Below are 13,086 nucleotides of genomic sequence, written 5' to 3'. Positions count from 1 at the left end.
AGACAACCCGACTGAATGGACCAATTGACCCTTACTAGTGGCATAGGTTAGTATTTGTGGCATGAAATAAGAATAAAGTGCCCAAAGGAGAGTTTATTCATTTCTCATTTCATGCCTAAACTGGAATCAGATCCTATCATTTACTAGATCATTGGAAGGGTTGTTAAGTTTTTACAGCTTTCCTGAAACCTTATATAAAAAAATATTTGCAAATGCTGAGTTACATTTTTAGACTGATTCTTGATAGGATGTCCAATTCGGCAACCAATGTAAATCTGTATAAAACTATGTGTTTTTGTTGATCTGTAACCCCTTCTGGGCTCTTGAGAGGACGGGCTAAAAATCGAGTAAATAAATACATACCCATTAGATCTCAAAGAATATATTCCTCTTAGTTCATTCCAGTTTCATTGTGTATATTAACGTAAAATGCTTTTCCAAAAAAGATCACATATGAAAACAAAATGTGGACTTTTCCTGTAGGAATTCACCTCCAGTCCGAAATTAAGACAGCACTGTTCGACAGATTTATCTCCTAATCAGATACCATTTTAAAACTAATAACACCATCCTGATAACTTTGAGAAATATGTGTATTTTTACTATTTGTATTCTGTAATTTGCTGACTGTCCAGTGATATTTTTGCTATTTGTATTCTGTAATTCGCTGATTGTCCAGCTCTCTTCAGCGTAAACTGCCTAGAAGTCGTAAGATTGTGGCGGTATAGAAAAAATAAAATTATTATTATGTATAAGGTATTTTTATTAAAACAGTAAGTCAAATCCAACAGAGAAAAGACAAGCACATTTTGATGATTCTCAAAACATTCCCAAATCCCAACCCTCCCAGCCTCCCCAACCCCCCCCCCCACCCGGGCAGCAGCAGCAGTAAAAACAAAACAGGAAAAAAATACCAAAGTAGAATAATGTTATACAGGGCATACATCCCAAAGTTGATGTTGAATAGGCGAGACAAATGTTAAACTAAAGGGGTACCAGCATTGGCGGAACAGCCTACCCTTTTTTGATGTCAAGTCCACAATATCCCTGCGTTCCAACAACATTTGCTGCAACATTAAGGACCTCCACTGTTGCAGAGAAGGAGATTGAGGCGAAAGCCATTGCCTCAGTATACATTTCCTGCCCATGAGGATTGTCTTTCTGAGGAAAAGCGCACACCCCTGTTTAGGGGGATGAAAACGAATTTGTAAAGTAAAGAGAAAGGTGGGGTGCATTCTCCAGGAGCATCCCCAAAGCTCAGCCACTGCAGACACCACGGTTATCCAGAAAGTAGACACCAAGGGGCATGTCCAGAACATATGTCCGAAAGAAGCCATAGGGTGTGCACACTTTCCACAGCCAGAAGTCGCGCTAATCCCCATAGTCATAGCTCTCTTGGGGGGATAAAACGCTCTCAATAGAAATTTGTAATTTCTCTCCTTCTCAATTGCGGATAGCGTAGGGTCGTTCCCCACCCGAAGGCCCCTACGGAGGACATCATCAGAGATAGGCACTTGAAGATCAGCCGACCATTTTTGAGCAAGAGCAAGCAAGTCCAGTTCTCCGGATAGGTCCCGTAAGCACCTATGAAAAAATTTCAACGGGACATGGTCTTGAGCAGTAAGATCGAGCGCTTCCCGTAAGCCAGAATGTACTTCCTCTTTCAAGGACACCGGGGTCAAAGTATGTACGTAGTGACAAAGTTGTCGAAAAGCAAACCAGTCCCCAGGTGGCACGTGGAACTGTGTTTGGAGTTCAGCAAATGATGTCGGCATACCCGTATCCTGCACCACCTGGGATACGTAATGTAGTCCCAAAGACTTCCAACGTCTGAAAGTTGCAGAGTCCAAGCCGGGAGGAAAGTCCCCGTTGCCAACCACAGGGAGATACGGTGTTGTCTCAGAAGAGATGTTCAGCAACTTACATAACCTTTTCCAAGCCATGCGCATTACCTGCAAAAAGGGGTGTGAACGCAGTAGGGGCAAATCAGGCAAATGCTTAACATGTAACAGGTAACTAAAATGATAAGGTTTAAATGCAAAACATTCAATCTCAGGCAAAGAAAACCAAGTAGTACTGCAAAACCAATCATGAATATGTCTTAATTGGCACGCAAGGGCAAATCGTGAGATATCCATTAAACCCCACCCCCCTCGATACTTTGGCAACATCAATTTAGACAAGGCTATCCTAGCCCTCTTACCTTGCCATAAAAATGCGGAAAGGTAAGAATTTAGTTGTGATAGGTGCATTTTTGTTAACAGAATGGGTAGCATTTGTAATCTATAGAGCCATTGCGGCAATAATATCATATTGTATAATGCTATTCTACCAGAGAGGGACAATGGAAGGTTCTTCCAACCCACCAGTGTAGTCTGTGTACGAAGAAGCAGGGGTGTGATATTAATGGAGTACAACCTGCCCAGGTCCTGAGGAATCACCACCCCCAAATATGTTAGCTGCGACGAAGCCCACTGTAAAGGAAAGTCCCCCTGCCAGTCAAGACGTACCACAGGCAATGTGGGCAACGCCATGGACTTCTGTTTATTAAGCACCAATCCAGAATATAAATGAAATTCATCTAGCAGATCCAGAGCTCGGGGCAGAGAACGTTGAGGAGAGCCCAACGTTAACAAAAGATCGTCCGCAAATGCCAACACTCTCAGTTGGGATGTTCCCTCAGGGAGCCCTACAAGTTCATCATCCTTTTGTAACGTCCGCAATAAAGGGTCTAAATACAGTAAAAAAAGAAGAGGCGACAATGGACATCCCTGACGCGTCCCCCTGCCCACCGGGAAAGAAGTAGAACGCACACCATTAACCAATACATATGCTTTAGGCTCAGCATAAAGCGCGCGAAGCCACGCCATATAACTATCCGGAAATCCCATATGGGATAAAACCTGGAATAGATAATGCCACTGAACCTTATCGAAGGCTTTCGCCGCGTCTAACCCAACCAGCAGTCCCGGGGACTTGACCTGTTGAGCTCGAGAGTAAGCTAGGAGCACCCGGCGCACATTAATTACCGATTGACGGGAACGTACAAAACCAACTTGCTCCGGCACAATGATGGTGGGCAACAGGGCCGCCAGCCTATCTGCCATAAGACGTGCTAAAATTTTTAAGTCAACATTCAACAGTGAAATTGGTCTATAAGATTCGATATCAGTGGGCGATTTTGCGGGTTTCGGGATCAAGGTAATCAATGCCTCATTCGCATACCTCGGGAAAGTTCCACATAACTGAACCGCAGTGTAATAATTCAAAAGAGACCCCCCCACAGAAGACGATAGGATCTTGTAAAACTCCGGGGAGTATCCGTCCGGACCAGGGGCCGTGCAAGGCTTCAGTGTTTTGATCGCCTGTAACACTTCCTGAAGCTGTAAAGGAGCACCCAGCCGGGAAATCTGAGCCGCCGACAATTTGGGCATCCCTGCATCCTCCAAGTAATCCTGCACATCCGGTCCAGCATATGGACCCGGGGAAGCATAAAAGGTTGCAAAGTAATTCCTAAAACAGGCGGAAATGTCTGCCGCCGATGTTAACACTTTCCCCGAGCTCTCTTTTATCATAGCAATATATCGGGATCCCTTCCAACTCTTGGCTATCGATGCTAACAATTTCCCCGCTTTGTTACCATGTTTATAAAATTGATATTTACGAAAAAATAATAATTTCTTTGTCCGCTCATGGATAAGGGAGTTCAGTTCAGCCAGAGCTGCGGTATACTCCTCTCTGACCGCCTCTGTGGCGTCACGCAACAACTCCCGCTTCAAAAGTGTGGACTGCCGTTCGAGCTGCACTATACGTTGTGCAATTCTCCGGGTCCTAGAAGCCACATAGGCAATCACTTCCCCACGTAACACCGCTTTCGCAGCCTCCCAAAATAATATAGGTTGAGCAATATGTTGAGCATTATTAGAACAATAATCCTCCCATCTGTCGGACAGAAATTCCTGAAAATGAGAGTCATTATGTAGGTACGAAGGAAATCTCCATCCCATCCCGGTATTCATGGGACCCCCCACCGCCACGTCCAACCAAATCATATGGTGATCAGAGATCTCAAGGGGGCCAATTGTAGCCTCCGAGACCCGAGCAAACATGCTCTCCGAAATTAAAGTATAGTCGATTCTGGAAAAAGATCCATGGGCTCTGGATTGATGAGTATAATCTCTGTCGGTGGGGTGAAGTAACCTCCAAGGGTCCACCAACCCCAAAGCACGACACAGATAGGGGACTCCCTTCGTCTGTCGCACATTCGTCGGTCCTATCCCCCCCGAACGATCCACCCCAGGGTCCAGTACTTGATTCAGGTCTCCCACCAGTATCAGAGGGTCACCCGAATTCTGCAAACATATGTTAACCAAATTTTGGAAATAAGAATGTTGATACCCATTGGGGCCATACCCCACCAATAATCTGAAGGATCCCCCCGGTCCGAGTACCTTCACTAATAAGTATCGACCAGTGGGATCCCGTCTCAGGACCTGGACAGTACAGGGTAAGCCCTTTCTAATCAATATGGCCACCCCTGCCCTCTTCCCCGTGCTGGATGCATAGTATACGTCCCCCACCCAACCCCTCCTCAGTTTTTGATGTTCTATATCTGTGAGTCTAGTTTCCTGTAAACAAGCGATGTCCGCGGAATGATGTTTCAACTGTGATAATATTTTTGTACGCTTGGCAGGTGATGTTATACCCGATACATTCCAGGAAATTATACGGAACTGTCTATCACCCATGGCTTACCCCACTCTTCATGATATAGAAAAGAAACCAGCCAGTAAAAGGGGGTCCCAGGGTGCCCAGCCTCACCCCTAGACCATGCAAGCACACTCCAGTCACACAATGTACAAGAGCCCAAAAAATACCTGAACCAAAGTTAGAAAAATAAAATAAACATAATGTGCCCCCAAAATACCGCTGCTGCCACCCAGAAACATCCCCCCCCCCCTAATTCCCCAACTTTCCCAACTGCCCCCATCATGTGGGAGAAAACGGGTCACAAAAGACGCCCCCTCCAGGGCCACCCCTACTAGCAAACAGATACATATCAAACGTAATGGAAACCAGGGTTTCCTCAAATAGTGAAACCAGCAGCCATAACAGTTAAGGTGCAGAAACAGCCCAGTAACATGAGCTCAGATACCCGGGTCAAGCCTGTCCTGGAGTGGAGTTTTCAAACTTTTTAATAAAGTCAGTGGCTGCTTCGGGTGACTGAAATGACTGCCAGACTCCATTACTGTAGATACGCAACAGAGCCGGATAGTTGAATTGAAATCTCAGGTGAAGGTCAGAGAGTTGTGTACAAAGTGGATAGAAAGGCCGCCTCCGTTCTTGCAGTGCCTGAGAAAAGTCCTGGCTGATGCGAATTAGGTTTCCATCATATTTCAAGGCATCCCTTTTCTTACGATATAGTTGTAACAGTTCCACTTTGTGCCTGAAATTGAGGAGCTTCAGGATGACCACACGTGGTCGTGTCTCCCGATCATGGCGGCGGCCCAGGCGATGAGCACGTTCAATGTGCATAGGCCCCAACGAGGGCGGGAGCGGTAATTCATCTCGCAGCCAGGTCTCCAGGACCCCCAATAGATCGCGGTCGGAGACCGTCTCGGGCATACCCAGCAAGCGCAGGTTCGAGCGTCTGGAGCGATTCTCCAAATCGTCCAGTTTCTCTGCCTGCGCCCGAACCTGCGCCCGCAACTCACTAAGCTCTGCTCCCCGAGACGTGGATGTATCCTCCAAATCGGAGACTCGTTGTTCTACCTCGGTCGTGCGTGTTGTCGCCGCCGCCAGCAGAGTTTCAATATTCAACATTCGCTCCGTAAGTATTTCCAGCTTGGGACCTAGTACCTGGGCCAGCGCCTCCCTAATGTCACTCAGGGCGGTCTCAGTCAGATTCGAGACTGCCGCCGCGGGACTTGCCGCCATTTTCCTCTCCCCCGGCCTCACTCGGTCTCGATCTTTGCGGGCAGATTTCGGGTGCATGAACTCCTTCGATCTGGTTAGGTATCTGTCCATGCACCCAGAGCGATCTAGTACCCTGTGAAATCGCCACAAATTCAGCAGCAGAGTAGTCAATTATTGATCGGTGTATAGGGCAGCCCCGGAGCTAGCAAGGAAGCGTCCTCACAGGCTCATGGCATCACGTGACCTCCTACATTCTTACTTATAATCATCAAAGCATAAAAAGAATCATAAAATTATTATTATAATTAACCATTCCTTTCTGCTCATGGTTTTAGAGGTTATCTCCTTTTTTTATCATGGTTGCCTTTATCTGTAGCTTTTTGAATTCCACTCTCTTCAGATTTGAATTGTTTTCTATAATATATTACAGCCTAAATGAAACATGACATCTTATTTTCCATGACAAGCCAAGTCCTAATAAAGAAAATAAAAATTTTCAGAACATTTCAAATCTCATTATTAGCATTATTTTCCATGAGTTACATCCAATTTAATTAAATTAAGCCTTCCTATCCTTATAAAATCTTCCACTGGTTCCTGTGCAGAGTACTCTAGGTATTTTCACAGCCTGCATCAATTCAGAGGCCCTATGATTTTCTCAAGATTCATTCTCAAGTCCTAAGATTTTCTCGGCTTATTTAATTGCTGCCATACACTGTGATAGAAGAAAATAAGAATTGCCATATTGGGACAGAGCGAAGGTCTATCAAGCCCAGTATCCTGTTTCCAACAGTGGCTAACCCAGGTCCCAAGTACCTGGCAGAAACCCAAAGAGTAGCAACATTCCAGAGCTGAGATTGGATGTCATAATGCCTCAATTCACCAAAGCCTATGAGCCATCCATACCTGGGTGAAATCAAAGGAGGGCTGCAGTACTTTACCCAGAGGCAGTGGCGTGCCGAGGGGGGGGGGGGGGGCATGGCCCGCCCAATGTGCAGACTATAAAGGGGTGCTCCTGGGGTCGGTGTCATGGTCTGGGAGCTTCACTGCTCTGCTGGTGTTGGGCCTTCTTCTCTGCCAGGTCCTGCCTTTGCGTAAGCAGGAGTGACACCGATAGAGTAGCGAATTAAGGCTGCCGACAAAGAGAGAATGCGCTGAACAGGCTTCTTACAGCCCACTGGGGCCTTCCCTCTGCCGCATCACTGATGATATCACTGATGATGTGGAAGAGAGAAGCCCTGGTGGAGCAGGCCACAAAAAAATCTCACAGTGGGGATCAAGTCAGGTCTGGAGGTGCTCCACAGGGGGATGGGAGGGAGGGAAGGAAAGCTGCTGCACTATCCAGCTTATTCCTTCTCTCTCTCTCTTAATCCTTCCCCCACCGTGTATAACACATTTCCCTCTTCCCACACCTTCAGTCCCTCAAGTAGTCTCTGGCCATTACACATCCCTTCTTTCAGGGACTCCCTGTGCTGCTATTGTGTCTATTTCTTGTCTAATGGGCCAACTCACATAGGAAGAGAATAGTATGTCATGATGTGCAAGACAACCAAAGAAGAACTGAAGCACAGAAGTCTCTCCATGCAGTGGTGCAGCAAGGGTGAGAGGCACCCAGGGCGGTGGTGCCCCTCCCCTACTCTCTTCTCTGCCCCCTCTCTCCTGCGCACCCCTTCCCTTCCCCCATACCTTTTTAACTTTCCCAGCGAGAGCAACATCACCAACCTGCTGTTGGCGCCAGCTCTCCCTCTGACATCACTTTCTAGGGGTGGGACCAGTGGCGTACCAAGGGGGGGGGCGGGGGGGCGGTGCGCCCCGGGTGCCAGCCCTAAGGGGGTGTTCCCGGCCTTGCCGTTCAGTCCCCCGCCACCCCCGAAGGACCGCTCGCCCCACTGACCTTCCTGCACCACCTGTGAAGCAGCCCGCAGCAGGATCGCGAAGTCAGCGTCAGCGATCCCTGCGCTGCTTCCTGTGCCGCGATCCCGCCCCTTCTCTGACGTCAGAGGAGGGGCGGGACCGTGGCGCAGGAAGCAGCGCAGGGATCGCTGACGCTGACTTCGCGATCCTGCTGCGGCTGCTTCATAGGTGGTGCGGGGAGGCCAGGGGGGCGAGCGGTCCTTCGGGGTGGGTCGGGGCATCAGGCCTTCAGGGTGGGGCGGGCGGGCAGGCAAGCAGGCTTTCAAGGGGGAAGGGGTGACAGGCAGGCCTTCAAGGGGGGACAGGCCTTCGGGGGGGGTGCAGACCTTCAAGGGGTGCAGGCCTTCAAGGGGGGGAGGCAGGCCTTCAGGGGGGTGCAGGCCTTCGGGGGGGGGTGTAGGCCTTTGGGGGGGGTGCAGACCTTCAAGGGGGTGCAGGCCTTCAAGGGGGGGAACAGGCCTTCAAGGGGGGAAAGGCAGGCAGGCCTTCAAGGGGGGACAGGCCTACAAGGGGGGGTGCAGGCCTTCAAGGGGGAGACAGGCCTTCAAGGGGGGGAAAGGCAGGCAGGCAGGCCTTAAAGGGGGGACAGGCCTACAAGGGGGGGACAGGCCTACAAGGGGGTGGGACAGGCCTTCAAGGGGGGGACAGGCCTTCGGGGGGGGGGGTGCAGACCTTCAAGGGAGTGCAGGCCTTCGGGGGGGGGGGGTGCAGGCCTTCAAGGGGGTGCAGGCCTTCAAGGGGGGCAGGCAGGCCTTCGGGGGGGTGTAGGCCTTTGGGGGGGGTGCAGACCTTCAAGGGGGTGCAGGCCTTCAAGGGGGGGAACAGGCCTTCAAGGGGGGAAAGGCAGGCAGGCCTTCAAGGGGGGGACAGGCCTACAAGGGGGTGGGACAGGCCTTCAAGGGGGGGAGCAGGCCTTCAAGGGGGGGTGCAGGCCTTCAAGGGGGAGACAGGCCTTCAAGGGGGGGGAAAGACAGGCAGGCAGGCCTTAAAGGGGGGACAGACCTACAAGGGGGGGACAGGCCTACAAGGGGGTGGGACAGGCCTTCAAGGGGGGGACAGGCCTTCGGGGAGGGTGCAGACCTTCAAGGGAGTGCAGGCCTTCGGGGGGGGGGGGTGCAGGCCTTCAAGAGGGTGCAGGCCTTCAAGGGGGGGAAAGGCAGGCAGGCAGGCCTTCAAGGGGGGGACAGGCCTACAAGGGGGGGGAGAAGCTACAAGGGGTGGGACAGGCCTTCAAGTGGGGGACAGGCCTTCGGGGGGGAGGGTGCAGACCTTCAAGGGAGTGCAGGCCTTCGAGGGGGGGGTGCAGGCCTTCAAGGGGGGGCAGGCCTTCAAGGGGGGACAGGCCTTCAAGGGGGGGAAAGGCAGGCAGGCAGGCCTTCAAGGGGGGGACAGGCCTACAAGGGGGGGGGAGAAGCTACAAGGGGGTGGGACAGGCCTTCAAGTGGGGGACAGGCCTTCGGGGGGGGTGCAGGCCTTCGGGGGGTGCAGACCTTCAAGGGGGGACAGGCAGGCAGGCCTTCAAGGGGGGGACAGGCCTACAAGGGGATGGGACAGGCCTTCAAGGGGGGTGCAGGCCTTCAAGGGGGGACAGGCAGACCTTTAAGGGGGGACAGGCCTTTGGGGGGGACCATGATTTAGAGGTACACGGAGGGAAGGGGGTGTTCAAAGAGACGTGCATATGCCAAACTTTGGGGGGGGGGAAGAAATAATGGGTCTGAAAATAGAGGAGAGGGAGAGAGATGATGGACAATGGGATTTAGGGAGGGAAGGAACAGAAAGGGAGAGAAATTGGACACAAGGGATGGTGTGGAGGAGGGATAGAGATACTGGATAGGAGGGTAATTAGGAAAAGAAAGGGAGAGATGGTGGACTCTGGGATGGTGGGGAAGGAGGGAGAGATGCCGGATGAAAGGGTATTTAAGAAAAGGTGGATCTGTGGAGGGAGATGAAAAAAAGGAAAGATACCAGACTTCCTGGGAAGGGAAGGGAAATGGAAAGGGAGGACAGAGTTGGCAGATGGATGGTTAGCATGCAGAAAGAAGGAGACCCTGGCAAGCAAGTTATCAGAAGAAAACCAGAGCCTTGGACCAACAAGATTTGAAATATAACCAGACAACAAAAGGTAGAAAAATTAATTTTATTTTCTGTTTTGTGATTATAATATGTCAGATTTGAAATGTGTATCCTGCCAGAGCTGGTGTTGGACTGCAAACGTGAGCTAGGATTTAACAGAGAGAGGAAAAGTCCTTTTTGTTTCTTTATTTTATTTACACCACAGCGCCAGTGTGGTTAGGAGAAGCCAAAGGGGGTGAAAAAGCTATAAAACCCACCAGGAGTTTTGAAAAAAATCACCCAACTGGGCAGGAAAATCGAATTGAAAAACCAATTCAATAGGGCTGAATTGAATCAAAATTTTTTTTCCTGTATCTGGCAGCATTAGTTTGCGCTACTGTCTTAGACTTTAGGACCTGGGATTGGGGAGAGATGGCATCCTCAGTACTTTATAATGCAAGTGAAACGAGGATTTGGTCAGACTTTTAAAGGGTCTGCAGAAAAAAAATATTGTATAGGCCGGGGACATGAGACAGCAGGAAATGGGAACTTTTCTTCCTTCTATTTTTGTGAATGGAAAGGCTGAAGATGTCAGAGAGTTCAGTTAAAATATGTGCTTTATAAGAAAATATAATAATGTGTTTTATAAAGTTTATAGCATAGCTGGCCTACCCAGTGAGGTGTTCCTAGTGGTGATGGTGGCAGCGTGTCAATGTGTTGAGAGGAAGAGGTGGTCTGGGAAATTCTGCTGAGCAAACTCCGGGCCCATTTCCACCCCCCAGTTAGTCCACTCCACTCAACTGGTTCACACACTGAGTGGGTCTTTGGGTGTTGTTTTGGGATCTCTTCCAGTGGTTTATCTCCTTCTGGTCCAAGGAAGGAAACTTTGTTATCCTTAGCATTGACCTACAGAATATGTTTGTAACAGCGCTGCTTGTGTGGCATTAGGCTATGTAGTGATCGAAAGAAAAAAACAGACCTAAGAACATAAGAACATAAGCAGTGCCTCCGCCGGGTCAGACCACAGGTCCATCCTGCCCAGCAGTCCGCTCCCGCGGCGGCCCAAACAGGACACGACCTGTCTAAATCACCAGAAGGGGCCCCCATGCCACCTTGGTTTCCCTTCCTAGCTCTCCGGTCTTGCACATGCACGACCTGGGTTTCTATACTTATTTTCTGGTTAGCTTTCTCAATATCCCATGATCCCTTTATCCTTCAGGAATCCGTCCAGTCTCTGTTTGAATCCTTGTACCGTACTCTGCCTGATCACTTCCTCCGGTAGCGCATTCCAAGTGTCCACGACCCTTTGGGTGAAGAAAAACTTTCTTGCATTCGTTTTGAACCTATCTCCCTTCAGTTTCTCCGAATGCCCCCTCGTACCTGTTGTCCCCTTCAGCCTGAAGATTCTGTCCCTATCCACCCTCTCTATGCCCCTCATGATTTTGAAGGTCTCTATCATATCACCCCTGAGCCTCCTCTTTTCCAGAGAGAAGAGCCCCAGCCTATCCAACCTCTCGGCGTATGGGCAGTTTTCCAGCCCTTTTACCAGTTTCGTTGCTCTCCTTTAGACTCTCTCAAGTATCGCCATGTCCTTCTTGAGGTGCGGTGACCAATACTGAACGCAGTATTCCAGATGTGGACGCACCATCGCTCGATACAATGGCATGATGACTTCCCGCGTCCTGGTTGTTATGCCCCTCTTTATGATGCCCAGCATTCTTTTGGCTTTTTTTGAGGCTGCTGCGCACTGTGCAGATGGCTTCAGTGATGCATCCACTAGCACACCCAAGTCTCTCTCAAGTCTGCTGTCTCCCAACAATGCCCCCCCCCAATTTGTAGTTGAACAACGGGTTCTTTTTCCCTATATGCATGACCTTGCATTTTTCCACGTTAAAGCGCATTTGCCATTTATTTGCCCAGTCTTCCAGTTTGTCCAGGTCCCTTTGCAGGTCCTCACACTCCTCCCTGGAGCTAACTCTTCTGCACAGTTTGGTATCGTCTGCAAATTTTATAACCTCGCACTTTGCCTCCTTTTCTAGGTCATTGATAAATATGTTGAAGAGTAACGGCCCCAGAACCGATCCCTGTGGCACACCGCTCGTGACTCCCCGCCAGTCAGAATATTGGCCCTTTACTCCGACCCTCTGCAGTCTACCCGACAACCAGTGCTCGATCCATCTGTGCACATCCCCTCCCACCCCGTGGTTCCACAGCTTCCTAAGCAGCCTTTCATGTGGCACCTTGTCGAAAGCCTTTTGAAAATCGAGGTAAATGATGTCGATGGGTTCCCCATTGTCCACCCGACTGCTTATTCCCTCAAAGAAGTATAGAAGGTTCGTTAAGCACGACCTTCCCTTACAGAATCCGTGCTGGCTTGTTCTCAGTAGGCCATTCCTCTCGATGTGCTCGCAAATGCCGTCCTTTATCATAGCTTCCACCATCTTCCCTATAATTGAAGTCAGGCTCACCAGCCTGTAGTTCCCGGGGTCACCCCTCGATCCCTTCTTGAAGATAGCTGTGACATTTGCCAATTTCCAGTCCTTTGGTACCTCTCCAGTTTTCAAGGATAGGTTACAAACATGCTGGATTGTGCCCGTTATTTCTTGTCTTAGCTCCTTCAGAACCCTTGGGTGGATCCCGTCCGGACCCGGTGATTTGCCGCATTTTAACCTGTCTATCTGTTTGAGGACATCCTCCTTACTTACCTCTATGTGCTCCAATTTTTTAGCCTGTTCCCCACTCATGAGATCCTCTGAGTCCGGTATATTAGATGTGTCTTCTCTCGTGAAAACCGACGAGAAGAACGTGTTCAGTCTCTCAGCTACCTCTTTATCCTCCTTAATCACTCCCTTCCTATCCCCATCGTCCAACGGCCCCACCTCCTCCCTCGCTGGTCGTTTCCCCTTTACGTAACTGAAGAATGCCTTGAAGTTTTTCGCCTCCCTGGCCAGCCCCTCTTCGTATTTCCCTTTTGCTTTTCTAACCTCTCGGTGGCATTCTTTTTGGTATTTCCTGTGCGCCTGGTGATTTTCCTCCGTTGGATCCTTTTTCCATCTCCGGAAGGATACTTTTTTGTCGTTTATTGCCCTCTTTACTTCTGCTGAGATCCAAATCGGGTCCCTTGACCGCTTGTTCTTGCAGCCTTTCCTGAAACTGGGGACGTACATTTTTTGTGCTTCCTGCACGGTGTCCCTAAATAGGGTC

The sequence above is a fragment of the Geotrypetes seraphini genome, chromosome 8 (genome assembly GCF_902459505.1).
Source record: "Geotrypetes seraphini chromosome 8, aGeoSer1.1, whole genome shotgun sequence".
Taxonomy (NCBI): domain Eukaryota; kingdom Metazoa; phylum Chordata; class Amphibia; order Gymnophiona; family Dermophiidae; genus Geotrypetes; species Geotrypetes seraphini.
This window is presented reverse-complemented; position numbering follows the sequence as displayed.